General features: G+C 41.4%; 1 protein-coding gene across 2 annotated transcripts in view; it reads left to right on the forward strand.

The window, feature by feature from the left end:
* VAV3 (vav guanine nucleotide exchange factor 3) overlaps positions 1-14,325 on the forward strand; it is a 353,022-nt gene that overhangs the window by 974 nt on the left and 337,723 nt on the right. The window lies entirely within an intron of this gene.

Below are 14,325 nucleotides of genomic sequence, written 5' to 3' on the forward strand. Positions count from 1 at the left end.
GTTATCTGTACAGGAATGACACTGGTCAAAGGAGGAAAAGGGAGCGTGGCACAGCGGCTGCCCCCGAAAGCCCCCTGAGCTTGCGGCCAGCTGGCAAGCTGGATGGTTGTGTTTATAGCTCCTCTTAAGCCATGTGAGAGGGAGCGAGTCCAGCCTCTCTCAGCAGCGACAGGAAACGAGAAGTTTCGCTCGAGATTCCGCTTTCCTTCATTCAGTGCTTGCTCAGGTGGCGTGGTGCAAGTTTGGCTCCTGTGGCTGGAGCCTTGCCTGGAGGTGCCTTTATGAGCGGTGAAAACAACAACAAAAAGCCACTCTGGAAGGTTGTGTTCCCCCTGGAGTCAACTCAACAGTCACAACTCAGTGGACTAGGAGTTTCTTGGTCCTGTCAGAAAGTTTTCGTGCAGAAAGATGTTGAACACTATTCAGCACATCTATTTTCTCTTTCACAGTGTAAAAAACCACTTTCCACTTTAAAGGCAGAGGAAAGAGTCCCCTCCATGACACATTTTAGCACTAAGCCTGGAATGATACAGAATCTGAGCTACTTGGCAATCAGAGCAGTGTCTTTTACAGCGGAACTGACTTTATATAATTTAATAATTATGTATTTAAAGGTAGAGCACACACATTCATCTCTTCTTCTTGATGTCATTTTCATTAGGTTCCCTCTGCACCTCAAATTCTGCATCCCTTGCTTTTCTGCCTTCAATCTGTGGGTCAGCAGTGTCCCCAAGAAAGAATAGGCTCGTAAGAGGTGAAAGCCATCTTTTTTTTTTTTTTTTTTTGAGGAGCATTAGCCGTGAACTAACATCTGCTGCCAAGCCTCCTCTCTTTCTGAGGAAGACTGGCCCTGAGCTAACATCCGTGCCCATCTGCCTCTGCTTTATATGTGGGATGATGCCACAGCATGGCTTGATAAGCAATGTGTAGGTCTTTGCCCGGGATCCAAACCCGTGAACCTGGGACACCTAAGTGGAGCATGGGAACTTAACCAGTATGCTACTGGGCTGGCCCGAGAGCCATATTTTTTTTTTTTAATTTTTTCCTTTTTCTCCCCAGAGCCCCCCGGTACATAGTTGTATATTCTTCGTTGTGGGTCCTTCTAGTTGTGGCATGTGGGATGCTGCCTCAGCGTGGTTTGATGAGCAGTGCCATGTCCGCGCCCAGGATTCGAACCAACGAAACACTGGGCCACCTGCAGCGGAGCGCGAGAACTTAACCACTCGGCCACGGGGCCAGCCCCAAGAGCCATATGTTTTTAACAGTGAGATAAATTATTTCATACTCTCCTGTAATCCTGCATATTGCTAACTCTGTGAACCCCTTCAGAGTTGTCCCCATTCTGGATATCCCATTGAGGGGTTTAACAGATACTTCCATTAAGCTGGGAGCTGCTGTTCTGAACAGAGTTCTACAGGGAGCTGCAGTTGGATATCCAGCCCGCAGATCCCCATTTTCCACCTGGCTTATAGCCTTGGGAGGCAGCCTGGGTCAGGATTCCTTGGCCCACCAGCAAGGAGTACAGTACTGTGCCCATTTCCTGAAACTTCAGTTTCCTGGAATGCTTAAGGGTTGTTCAATAAGTTGTTCTCAATAATCAAGTTTTCTGATCAGCTGAGGATCTCCCTTTTGTAATGTTCTAACCTTTGAGTGTTAGCAGTGGATGAAAATCTTTTCAAATGTGTTTTTGCTCTTTCTCTTCATAGACTATATTAGGTGTAATTTAATCTTTTCGATGACTAAGGATCGTCATTATAAGCTTCATTAATGAAAATTGAGCACAAACGATGCTCTAAGAACTCTATTCTCTACTGGGGGTACCACAATGAACACATCGGGATTCTTGCCCTGAAGGAATTATTACACTGTGCTGTCAGATAAGCCACCAGGTTATAATGAAGTCAACAGCTGAATGACCTTCCAGAGGCTGTTGAGCTTTTGGATCTTAAATCTGCCCAACCCTGAGCTTTTTGGTTCCAAATTCAGTGCAGTTTCCTCAGTAATGTCCTGTGAGTGAGGGCTTCTCCCAAAAGTGAACCCTGGAAGGCTGGTACCTGAATAAGGTAAGGTCTGTTTTGCTTTCTTCCTGGTTCTTGGCTGCACTGCAGAGAGAAGGTTGGGAACAGCTGAGGGCTGGATGGGTAAGTTTGTGTTATACAGGTTGTCATTTAACCCTTTAGTGAGACTTATTAAATGGTTGCGTTAAACAAGTTGACATATTTAACATGCTTACTGTGCCCGTCACGTCCTATGCACTTAGATGTTCACTATTAGCAAAATTACTTAAAACATTTCTTTCTGTTATTGTCATATTAAGAGTAATAGGCTACAATCAGAAATTTAAAACAATTGCAAGGCCTACAAATTCCTTTGGGCTGACTTCTCTAACTATTTCTGCCTCTAACTACTCATATCTATCTTAGTAAAGGTTCTAGCTGCTTCTGGTCATAAAGTGCCTACCCCATCAGCTCTATTCATACTATATAGTGAATAACCTAGTAACCTAGTGAAACCCTGACATGCATCACAGTAGACTTGACTATTCTGAATTTAGAAATATCTTTACTAGTACTTGTGGCTTTTGCTGTGTCTAAGAGTCATTCTGTCCACCTGATTTAGGTTCTATCAAAGATATTAATTTGAAATAGACTGTTTCCTTATACCATATGATCTTCTAAGCCAGGAAATAACTGGAAGCCCTCACTTCAGAGTTTTCTGGCATTTGAGACTGTTACGAACAGATGTTGACAAAGGAAATTTTAGTTTATTGATATTTCACTTATTGCCTGTTTTTTTTTTTTTTTTTTTTGAGGAAGATTAGCTCTGAGCTAATTGCTGCCAATCCTCCTCTTTTTTTCTGAGGAAGACTGGCCCTGAGCTAACATCTTCCTCCACTTTATATGTGGGACGCCTACCACAGCATCGCTTGCCAAGCAGTGCCATGTCTGCAGCCGGGATCTGAACCAGTGAGCCCCAGGCCGCCAAAGCAGAACATGCATACTTAACCGCTGCGCCACGGGGCTGGTCCCTTATTGCCTGTTTTTAATTCTCCTGAAAGAGGCTATAAAATGAGTAGTCTCTTTTAATAAAAAGAGTGTTTATCTCCAGAGTGAGATTTGTTTCATTCTCTCTCCATTAGCCTTCTGCCTTGTTTGCATTAAAAAAAAAAATAACCCTGCAAATAATTGCTCAATTATAGGTTTGAATCTTGGGGTCTTAATAAGTTAATTGATTATCCTTCAAAATAGAGTTATAAATGGATCCCAAACTCTTATCGAGGTAGAGATGCTGAGCAGGCTGTTGGAGAAGTTGGAGATGTAGATATAAATTTGAGAGTCATCAGGGTATAGGTGGTATTTAAAATCATGAGACTGGATGATATCACCTAGACGGTAGTGTAGAAAGAAGAGAGAAGGTCAAAGGAGTGAACCATGGGGCCTGCCCATGTGTCAAGGGGAGAGAAATGAGGAGAAACCTGTAGAGGAGTTGAGGAGGGGATGGCCATGAGGTAGGAGGGAAACCAGCAGAGAGTGTGGTTGCAGGAGACCAAGTGAATCCAGTGTTTCTAGGCGAAGGAGCGATCAGACATGTCAGATGCGGCTGATAGATCAGTGAAACAAGGATTGAGGGTGGAATATGGTATTAAGCCAAATAAAGTTTCTTGACGACCTCGACAAAAACGGATTTGGGGTGTTATGGGCAAATGCTGGACTGGAGAAGAAGAGAGGATAGGAGGAGAGGATCTAGACAGCCAGGAGAGACCTTTTTAGGAGTAATTTTGCTGTAAATAGAGCAGAAAAATGGGGTGGGACTAGTATGGAGAGAGAGAGAGAGACCAAGAGGAAGTTCTTATCACATAGAAATTTTATTTTATACCTATTAAAAGAGCTCTTTTAGATTTAGATTTTATCATATGGCAGTCTTGTATATATGTGTATGTGTGGAAAAAATAAATGTGTATGTATATAGGAAAATACAAGTGAAATAAATTTGTGTCCCAAAACTTCTTTTTACTCAGAATGCTGCTCCTCTGAATACCATTTCCTCTGAGAGTCACTGATTTCCATGTTTTTTTCATAATATTTTACTCTGAGCACCAAGTGTTGGTGATGCAGTATTTCTAGAAGAATACACCACTATTGGGCCCAGGATTTCCTTCCAAGCTGCTAACACGCAGTTGGATCTTGATGCTGTTACTACTTTTTAAAGAAGTTAAATAAAGAGAACTTTCTTTCTGCTGTACATAACTGCACTGCCCATTGTTTTCAGAACTATTATTACATTAGTTTTAGCATTAAGGTGTGCCTTCCAAATACGTCTGCCCTCCCTGCCCCCAAACAAGGTGTTGCTGTGTGAAGATTATCGGGCTGTGCTGAAGGGTGGGTTAAAAAGGCTGTCATTGTCCAGAAAGAGTGGTGTGCCAGGTCACATTTTTAGTCAGTCAGTTCAGAATAATGTCGTTATTTAGTCTTTTTTCTCAGAAGTCAGTACCCTCTTTGCCATTTGTTAGATTGTTCTCTTGGATAATCTGCCAGCATAATTTTAAACTTGACGTCAGTTGAGAGCTTTTCTTATGAAGTAGTTAAGGTGTGTTACGGCATCTTGAGCACTTGTTCTGTCTGCATACTTGATAGCTTACCCTGGGGTCTCTAGCAACCAGAGCCTGGAATAAAGGATTGAAGTGCTACAACTTTATTGGTGAGGTACAATGGTGCCAGGATGAGGAAGATGAGAAAGTGTCTTTCTTTTTTATGGGGAAAATGATATCACGTTTGTAATGCAAATAGGGCTGATCCCGTATAGATCACTGATTTCCTAATTTTCAAATACAACAGACCCTTTTAAAAATTATTTTTCTTAAACTCTCTGTGGCAATTGACATTGCCTTTTCCTTTCCTCCTGAAACTCTCCCGTAGCTTTCACCACACTAGTGTCTCCTGATTGTCTTATACCTTTTACTATTCCTTCTCAGGTTCCTTCACTGGCTTCTCTTTAACTAAACATTTCTTAAAATTTTTAGTTTTCTCCTTCATTGTCTTTTCTCAGTTCTCTTTCCTGTATCATCTCATGACACTGTGGTGTTACTTACTTTTCACACCTTGATGGACCCCACATTCATATTGACAGTTCATAGCTGCCCATTTTATGCCCCCACCTTTATCGTTACAATCCTTTCATGGGTGGAGGGATGAGGATCATGTGATCAGACTTCACTGTAGAAAGTTCACCCACAGCAGAATGAAGGATGAGTGGGATGGGGCAGAACTGGGTGTGAGCAGGACTGCTGCTGTTCAGTCGGGGGAGGATGAGGCCAGGGACGCAAGGGCAGAGGAAGGGTGGGAGTGGTGGCATAGAGAGGAACAGAAAAGCTTAAAGTGATAGTGAAGAGTTGGATGGACAGGACTTTGGGACTTTTAGATGCAGTGAGTGGAAAGTATGTAGGCTGAGCCTCAGGTTTCAGGCTTGGCTGGCTGGGGGATGTAGAGGCGCTGCGGATTTCAGAGGGGCGGGGAATACATTTAGCTCTGGATGTGGAGTTTGGAGTGATTAGTAGTTACCTTCCGTATTCTCGGTTTCAAGCATCCTACTCCCTTACTACTCCTTTCTTTCTGGCTTATTCCACTAATACCTAAAGTCCAACAATCTTTTGAACTCTTGGTCCTACCACCTCTTCACTGCCTTCATGTCTTCATTTCCTTCCTACTCAGCTTAAATAGCATAGCCATGATAATTAATTCCTGCTTCTCTTGATTTGTAATACTCATCTGGGTAAACTACAACCCTGGTTAAATCCAATGCTTAGTCCCTGCCTGCACCTTGGCTGCTGAACCTGACCGAGGAAAAGCCATCCCACACTGACCGTTGTCACTTTAAATTCATGAACCTTGACCTCAAGTGGGCACCATTGGCTACCCAGCCATCTGATCACATTTCTCTAGACCAGATGTTCTCAAAGTATGGTCTGGGGACTTCTTGCAGTGCCAGAGATGCTTTTAGGGGTTTTGTAAGGTTGAAAACCCTTTTTATAATAATATTTAGACAATATTTGCCATTTCCACTCTTTCTCACAAGTGTATGGTGGAGTTTTCCAAAGGCTACGTGACACTGCTGGTGTCATAGCTGTGACTGACAGTGGATTATGTGCTTGTGTATATTTTAAAGATTTCTCAGTTTAGAATTCTAATATTTAAATGTTGATAGATATAACCCCCATGAACAAAAGCTGCTGAGGGTTCTTGATACTTATTTTTAAAGAGTGTAACAGGGTGTTGAGACCAGCAAGTTGGAGAACTGCCCTGGTCTCATTCATTTTCTGACTCTGCCAGATGACTGTTTGAGATCTTTTCTTCTCGAACCTCCTTCACCTCCATCTCTCTTCTTCCTCTCAACAGTTGACTTTGCTTCCTATTCCGCTGGGAAAATAGATGCAGTCAGAGGAGAGCTTCCTCAGGCTCCAGGCTTCCTGTATCTGTGCCCATAGATGATGCTTTCTCTTTTGTTCTATAGGTGGATTATTAGTGCTCTTAGCAAAGGCCAGTTCCTCTTGTACTCCGTCCCCGTGCTTTCCTCCATCACCATTTCTCTCCTGGACCTTTCCATTAGCATGCATGTAAGCTGTTAGTTCCCTCCTTTGATTCAGGATATATTTTCAAGGTAGAGCCACAAAGACTTACTGAACATTGGATGTAATGGAGAGTGACTAAGGACTCCTAGGGTTTACCTGAATTGTTGGGGCAGGTGACCTCTTTATAACTATTTATTGGTCAGTCAGCCTCTTTATAACTATTTAATGGTTCCATATGGACCATGGGATAAAATCCAGACTCCTTAGTATGCATGCAAGGGCCCATACTCTGGTCCTGCTTCATCTCTCAAAGCTCTCTGTGTTCCTGATCTTTTTGTGGTTTCTCAAATGACCTGTGCTGTTAAATGTCGGTGCTGTTGCATTTGCCCATTTATCTGCTTGAAATGCTCTTTTTCATTTGTCTGATTGAAGATTCTATTCAAGAGTCACCTTTGCAGTGAGGGCTTCCCAACTCCTCCCCCCAGGTGTGGCTGATCACCTACTGCTTTGTGCCACTCTGTAGAGCGTACAAAGGTGGAGCACAGCGTTCCTTGCACTGTTTTGCAATATTTTTCTTATCTGTCTCCCTTCCAGGCTGTGGCCTACTGGAGGCAGCCATAGGCTTACTCATTTACATACTTCTCTAGAAGTTGACACAGGGATTCATACGTAATATGCATACATAAATAGGTATAAGTTAAATTCACTGATGGATTGAAGATGGTGACTCTTGTTCACTACTTTTTCAAACATATCTATACAAATTTTAATAATAAGATGTTTTTGGCTTTTAATGACATAATGCTTATTAGCACATCTGTTCATTGAGTGGCATTACTAATAATAGCAGATAACTTGACTCTACCACTTAGCACCTGAGTGACTTTCAGAAAATGACTGAACCTGTCTGTTCTGTAGCTTCCTTGTCTCAAAAATAGGCATAATAAAAGCACCTATCTCCTAAAGTGGTCGTGAGGACTAACGAACGAATTAGCCCTGTGACTGGCACGTGGCAAATGATCACTAAATGATAACTATTTTTACTATAATTATTACTACTGCTCCTGCAGAAACATACGAGGCAGCGTGCTAACACCTTCCATGTATTGGCTCATCTAATTGTCACAACACCAGGAGACAGGCACTGTTATTTATCCCCATGTGATAGATATATTACAAGGCTAAGAGGAGTTAGTAACTTGTACTAACCAGTAGTTCGTGGTGGAGCCAAGATTAGAATTGGAACATTTAAAGAGACCTGAGTTCCCGTCAGCAAAGCTGTTGGCACATCTGAATGTGAACTGCAAAGAATTTTTTTTTCACTGTATTGCTCTTTTGTGGAGTAATGTTCTCTGGTTTTGTGGCCATTGATAATAGTACCTCCATACTAGTCAGATATTGAGTAATAATTTTGGTTCAAGGTGTTGAATGTATCAACTGGATGATTTTATACAGGTTTATCATACTATTCAGTGTAAAATGGGAGATAGAACTTTGACAAGAATATGATGGGGAAAGGATATAAAATCAGATAGAAAAACTGAGTAGTTAATGAAAGGAAAGGAGAAAATGAGTGTAATTGGTCTCTTCTGGCCTTTAGTACTGTGCTTCATGACAGCTGGTTTCCAGCACACGGTTTAATGCTCTGCTCTTGAGTGGGGTCAGGAGTGCCCACGTTTCCCTGGGCAGCAGGAATGCCATTGTTTTAAATGGCACACTTTTGAATGATTGTCTTTTTTTTTTCCTGTGTTATAACCATTCTTCTTGTAAATTCACAGACACTTCTTATAGCTGTTATTTAGAATATTATTATATCCCTTTTTTTTTCCTGTTAAGACAGACCCTCCACGGTGTTTAAGGCCAGTTACAAGTTTACATTCTGCCTTTCCTCAGTCTTGAGCCTTTAGTGGACAGAATAGCAAAGAAATAGCTACTTTTGGAAAATTATTTATTTTTTTCCCAAAGTAATTTAATTTAATATTAAATTATTTTCCCCAAATAATTTAATAATTATTAAATTACTTTCATGGAAAATTATTTTAGAATTGTGTTTTGTGCTGCCATTTGAATGTGCTTTCAAAATACGTGTTGCAAGAAGTGTAGTCAGCTTTTGAGTCGCTTGCTTAACAGGAAGCCAGCAGGATATGCTACTCATGTGGGAGTTCTCTAAAGGGTCAATTAATATGGAATATTTAATGAAACACTTGATCCTCACCTTCCATGATTTTTAAAGTGCTTGTCTTAAAATAGATCTGTAACAGCTGCTCTCAATAAGCCAGCATCATGCCTCTATGCCCACCAGTGTCAGGAGCCTTTTCCTAAGAGTGTGGGGCAGTGTGGTGTTAATGAAGCTTTAGGCGGAGAGTCAGGGGACCCGAGTTTGAGCCCAGCTCTGTCTCTAACATGTGGCCTTAGCAAATTCCTGCTTCTCTTTGTCGCTGCCTTCCATACTTAGGGCAATAACAGCAAAAGCTTACATATACAATAATATGCTAAATAGCAGCTAAAGTTTTTTACGCATATTTAGATCTCATTTAGGAGGCATTATGATTTCGTAAAGAGAGCTTTGGGACAAGGCAGAAAAGTTTGAATCCTAGCCCTGGCACTTAACAACTCTGTGACCTTGGGAAAGTTATTTTACGTGCTGAGTCTCAGTTTCCTCCTAAGAAATAGTAAAACCTACTTTGCAGGATTGTGGCGAGAATTAAGTAATATTTGTAAGATGCCTGGGCATTGTAGTATTCAGCAAGATTTTATTTGTTTCCTCCTCCTCCACTTCCTTGATCCTCGTAAGTCTAAGAGGCAGGAAGAACAAGATCCTATCACCACTCTACAGAGAAGGAGATTGAGATGTGCACTGGCTTAGGGACTTTTCTCCAGGTCACACAGACAGGGAGTGGTGAAGACAGGACTTGAGTCCAATTGTGCTAATTCCAAATTCAGTGAAGTTTCCCATTCCTCCTACCAAGCTCAGTGGATAGACCGTGAATTGCACAAAGAAATGACTGGGAAAATGCTTGTAGAAAGCAAGCCCGCCTCTGCAAATGTAAAATGACATTGTGTTATTTTGCACTGACATTTACTGTATTTAAAAGAAAAGCATTTAAAATAATGAGACCAGTTTTCACTTATTTTAGAGTCTGATTATCTAGTTTGTGGACTGTTTGCTTTTTGATATTTTCGTAGCTCTTCTTCCTGTTTGGTTCTGTTTTCATGTGAATTTGTGTATATGAGTTGATTAATTAATTAAATCATCAATCTGTCTTACTAAATATTAGGTGTGTAGTAGATGCTGAGGATTCAAAGGTGAGTAAAACTTAGCCCCTGACTCTATGTTGCTTTTAGTTTATACAGCGTAGCTTTTGCCTCAGACATGCCCTGTAAACCAGGGGGATGGGAAGGGAGACTGAGTTAGAGTGAATAGACACGACATGTGTTTGGTAGGTGGGTAATGCTTTTTTGGATGCATGGTTAATTTTGCTGATGTGCAGAGTATGACACTAACATCACAAAATCGATTGTGTATATGCGTGGCTCAAGGTATTTCTCTCTCTTCCATAGACGTTTGTCTAGTACCTCATATGTGCAGGGCACTGAAGATGTAAAGATAAATCATATGAGGTTTCTGATTTGGGGGGGCTGGGAGAAACCAGATTTGACCTTGGAGTCAGGCATTTACAAGAATGCAGAAAGGAAGTAAGTCATTGGATGCTGGGCCTGTGCAAAAGTGCTTGCAGCTAGGTGAGAGAGGAGAGCAGGAAGAGGACAGAGACAGGAGTGGTTACGAGAGAGGAAGAAGGTTTGAGAAAGATAACTGGGTGGGGAGAGTGTGTGTGTGATGAAGAATGTGTAAAGACATTCAGACCTCAGTGATGTCCCAAACAAGACAGTTATTCTGAGCAATGATGAAATATCTTTAATAACATTAGTACCAGAATATAGCTATACTATTTGCATTTGGGAGTGAAGATGTTAAATTGCTTATCTTTGGGGTGTGGCCTGGAGAATCAGATGATGGTCTATTCTCTTGAATATCTTAAAAGCTGAGGGTGCAGAAACTAGAGAGTCAAACTGCTTAATGGGCCTCTAAAGCAGAGTGTTTGAAAGGTAGAGGCCTACTCTCTCTCCCTCCCTCTCCCTCCCACTCTCCCCTTCCCCCTCCTCCCTCCCTCTTTCCCCCTCCTCCCCCCTCCTCCCTCTTCCCCCCTCCTCCATCCCCGCTCCTGACTTGCCACCTCTCACTCCCTCACACCTAAGGAACCATTCTTTATCCTCCCTGTGCTCTTTAGTTGGTGGATATCTCTTCCTTCTAAGGACCATTTGTTCTTGGGGGCATACTCCTAAGTGCTGTTTAAATAGTGAGCAGCCTTTCCACTTTCACCCCAAATCCCCTTCACCTTCTGTGACATCAGATGGGCCAGTCATCCCAGAGCCCCCTCTTCCGCAGGCTTTCCTGCTCTTGCTTATGAGCTGAAGAGAGCTGTTGAAGTCAGCACGCCAGGTGTGCCTGGCTCCAGCTTCACTGCAGCTTGACACTGCTTTTACTCACCTCTTCGCAATGCCTCATCTCACCCTCTTGGCTTCTTCTCACTCCCCCAGTCATACTCCAGCCCTCTACATCCCAGACACTCTGAGTCCCCAACTGTCCCCCAGCCCCTGCAAGTTCACCTGGTGCTCATCATCATCACCCAGTCCTCCTGAGTCTTGACTTGTCCTCAGTCTGTCCCATCCACTCCCCACACCAGTGACCGTTATTACTGTCCCAAACTTTACAGGTTACATTTAGACACACTTCTTCTTGGGAGAGAGGTTTGGGTCTTGAAGGGAATGTTTAGTAAATTAGAACCCCAGAGAGGACCAGCCGTTATGAAAACTCTGATTCTGAGAAGCTGGACACTGTACATGAGAGGTACTTTTTTTGGTTTGTGGTCTCCAGAACCCAGTGGTGCATGTGAGTGAACATCCACCGAAGAACCAGAAGCTCTCAATTCACCTTTTTTAGTTAACAGTAGTAAGGAGGCTGCCCGTCCCCTCTTGCAACCAGCTCACAGCATCTGCTTATTTTTGCAAGCCTTTTTTCCCCCTGTAATGTTATCATTCAATGAGTGCAATTTTCACTTAATCATATATGCAGTGCCTGACAGGGGAAGGATAATTCTGTCACTTATTGATACTCCAAAATGTAGACTCAGCAGAAGATTGTTAAATTCCCTGGTATTTGACCTTCAAATTTGAGAAAGCATCTGTTGGCTAAAGGAAGTTAGTAAGCCTAAACCACAGTCAGCCACACAAGAAATGCTTGAGCTCAGGTTATGATGACAGAGTACTTGGAAATAGGACCTCGCGTTTGCCCATTAACTGTACTTGGGGATTCAGTAGAATATAGCAATTCATCCTGAGTGAGGGGAAAGCAGGAACTGAGATCTCTGGAGCTCAGCATGAGCACTAACATAGAAGAATCGGGTGCTTCCAGAGACACGATTGCTATTAACATCAGTTTTATCCCTGTGGATTCTAAAATGTGAAGCTGGACTCTTGAGAATATTTATGCAGTGGCTCTGAAAGTTAAAGCTTTGTTGAATTCTCAATCTTTTTGAGTATATAGTTCTATTTAATGACCCTAGTTAAGAGAAAAGTAACGAGAAATTTGGTAAAGGATCTAATTTTTCTCTTCCATGTTTAATAAATGGTTCACCAGTTTCAATGATGCATATAAATTAATTTCTTACCTATTTAACTAGCTCTAGGCTATTTGGCATCCTTGCCCATTTGGCAACTGCCAAATCCATCCTGGGGTTTATATAAAATAAGATAAGTGGAAAAAAATGCATTTGAAAAACTGCTAAAGTCCTCACCTTTCTGTAGAAGAGAGAAAATAGATTTCTTAAACTCTGTGTAAGTGCAATAAGCTAAACTTCATTTATGCTAACCTTTAGTGAGTTCCTAGATTTTGACTTCAAGCCTAAGAACTTGTAATGTACACATTCTTCTAACAAACTTGTGAGGCAGCTTTGTGCAGTAGAAAGCCCAGGAGCCTCGGGTACATCACCCTGGCTTTGAATCCTAGCTATGCCACTGATAACCTAGCGCAACTTCACTACTCTGCTCTTGGATTTCCACATTTAGAAAATAGAGATGATAATACCTATTTGCAGTGTTGTAAGGATGAAATTAATCGAAGTAATGCACATTCAGTATTTGGCTCTTGGAAGGTACTCAATAAATTTACCATTCTTTTGGTTAAGCCTGTTTTTTTAAGTTCAAGGAGATTACAAGTTGCAAGTTACAATGAGAAAGAGGGACAGCTGAAAGTAATTGTCAGTAGCAAAAGCTATAAATCATAGACTCAACTCAAAAACCATATTAATCTTGGAGAATGCAGACAGACTAATTCACATACTACACAGGGCTCTGGGGAAGGATGGCCCTGTTTGAATGGACCATAATAGTAACTGATTATATTGTTCAAAGAGTTATACAGTTATGAAACTGAAAAAGTCCTTAGAGATCATTTTAGCTCAGCTCCTTGGTTTTAAAAATGAGCAGTCTAAGACCTCTGATATGTGCAATGATTTGCCCAAGGTTACTTGGTTTCCTGAATCATACTGCATTACTTTTCTTATAACGGAATACTAATGACCCAGCTCCTCAACAGAGGTTTAAAGCATATTAATCCTTTTTAAAAACTGTTTAAGAAAGATTGGAAAATGCTTGAGTTTGGAATTTTTCATATGAAGTACTATTAGATCTTATTCTCTCTCCTTCATTTATGTGTCTGTCTATCTGACACAGTAGTATAGGGGAATCAGTGGGAACTGGGATACAAGGCCACAGACTTTGGAGCTCAGAATGTCCTGGGATAATTGATAAAGCATTGAAAAGTGATTAAATAATTTAAAATGGTGAAATCAAGATCTGATGCTTAAAGGAGTGTATCCTCAGCTATCCAGCAACTTCCCCATCCAGAATTACTCAGTTCCTAAGAGAATGGAGGAATTTGCTATTTTAAACTGGATAGCACAGTGTGTCTCAAATTCCTAAGAATATGGATATTCATTTATGATGGCACCAAAACATATGTTATTTCTCCTAGATTGTGTGTTCCATGAAATTGGGGACCATTTGTTCTTTGACTTTATGTTACTGGCTCAGTGCCTGGCACACAGTGAGTGCTCCTGTGAATGGCTGCTGAATAGCTGTTTAATGAATCCCTAACATTAGCCTTAATATCAGTTGGACAAGAATGCCAGATTTTATTGTGTCCTTCATCTTAATCACAGGATGCAAAAAAATATAATCAATATTCTGCCAAAAATGTCTTGCCATGGGAGGCAGCATGGTATATTGAAAGAGTATAGACTTTAGCGTCAGACAGGCCTGGGTTCAAATCATTCCCACTAGCTGAGCAACTGTGGGCAAATCCCTTAATCTCTTAGCTTCTTAGTCGTCTTGCTGTGAAATAGGAGTAATTCTTCCCACAGAGTGTTGTGAAGAGTGAGTAAACTCAGATGGGCAAAATATCTAGCACAGCACTGGGGACACAGGAGGCACTGAGTAATAAGGCTTTTCCTTCTTCTACCCCTTCATTGAAGCTTTTCATGGTTCAGGGCTTTTCCCGCAGTTCTTTTGAAATAACATTTTGTTGGTCAGTGGCAGATTTTTCTTTTCAGTTGTAATCTGTCTTTCTGCAGATGTTTTATTTAGACTAAATCTAAGCCTTAGAATATTGTGGCTTTAAAAATGATTTTATTTACATAGTT

This window comes from Equus caballus, chromosome 5 (assembly GCF_041296265.1).
Source record: "Equus caballus isolate H_3958 breed thoroughbred chromosome 5, TB-T2T, whole genome shotgun sequence".
Lineage (NCBI taxonomy): Eukaryota > Metazoa > Chordata > Mammalia > Perissodactyla > Equidae > Equus > Equus caballus.